Here is a 1,573-nt window from a genome sequence, read left to right as displayed (position 1 = left end):
GGGAAAAAATTAATTAGTTAAAATTAACAACTTATTTCTTTCGCAATCAATACGTACTAAAAGTAATAAAAAATTTCTACTATGAAGACATGAGTAGTGGGTTGTTACAGTCACACACACCTTAATAGCTCTTGGATGAGTTGAAAAATCTTGTGAAAAAAAAAAACAACAGTAAATTAATTAATAGCAATCAATAATATATTGAAAAAGATGTTTGTTTGTTTAAAGAAAAAGATGGTTATACCGGCCATTCACATAACAGAGCTAAAGAATTATTGATTAAAGAAAAAGAACAAAACAAAACTTTACCTTCGCCTCTACATATATTAATAATTGAAAGACAATTTACTTGCGTGGCAAAAGCCATTCAGAATCATATGCTGTTTATAACTTTATATTTAACTTCTCCTGTGCCTATTAAGGCTGCACACAAATCGGATCAGATTTGATATATTCTAAAATTTTATTCGATTCGTATTATATTTATTGGATTAGATCGGATACAATATTCGTACTTTTTCAGGCCAGATTCGATCTAATCCGCAAATATGCGGATTGAATATCGGGTATATTCGCATAATTAAAAAAATTATTTTAAGATTTTATTTGACTATTTTTACAAAAAAATATTCCTAAAATTTATTTCTCATTTGTTTGAGCCTATTTACTCCCAAAATATTATCAATAAAAGTTCTCTTGAATAACCAAAAAAAAAAAATAATAACACAAGATTTGAGTTTAATTATTCTAAGTTGAAGTACAACATAAAAAATTAAAAATAAGATATCATAAAATTCATAAAACAACACAGTAAAATTCATATCACATTAGGGTTTACTTTCTTAAACTATGCTATTTATATTAGACGTGCGGATATGCAGATTTGCAGATCGAATCCGCGGATATCACTGCCAAATCCGCAATCCGATCCTACCATAGTGCGGATCGGATAATATCCGCAAAATTCGGATCAGATGCGGATAATTACCACGGATATACGGATATTATCCAATCCATGTGCAGCCCTAGTGCCTATCTAATTTTGTGGGTAGTTTGTTGGAATTTATATACTTTTTTAATAGTGAATTCTACCTAACTCCCTCTAATATAACATGTAATAAGTTACCCTTCATGATATGTCACATTTTAATTAGTCATTATCTTAACCATAGTTGGATTATTTTGTAATTTATTATTTGAGATGGGTAATGGTATAATTTCTTAAAATATTAAAACTTTACTCCCGTTAATTAAAGCACATTTTCACTCCTCTATTCTTTCTTCATCATGTAACTTCGGTTCTTCCAAGTATCGCCGTCGCGGTGGTGACAAGAAGCAGAGCCGACGTCGTCGTTGCGATCTACTGCCCTCTCACAATCTCTTTCTTTAGTGCATCATCCCTTAACGACGTCGTTGAATTCCCATGGCCCGTAATTTCTCCGTTCTTCCCCGTATAGCCAGCGCCGACGTCATCGCTATCTCCTGTACTCTCACTCGATCCCTCTTTCTGCCGTGGATCACTCCTTGCCAACATAATTAATAGTTAGTTTATTTATTAATTTTTTTATTAAAA

This window comes from Arachis ipaensis, chromosome B04 (assembly GCF_000816755.2).
Source record: "Arachis ipaensis cultivar K30076 chromosome B04, Araip1.1, whole genome shotgun sequence".
NCBI classification, from domain to species: Eukaryota; Viridiplantae; Streptophyta; class Magnoliopsida; order Fabales; family Fabaceae; genus Arachis; species Arachis ipaensis.
This window is presented reverse-complemented; position numbering follows the sequence as displayed.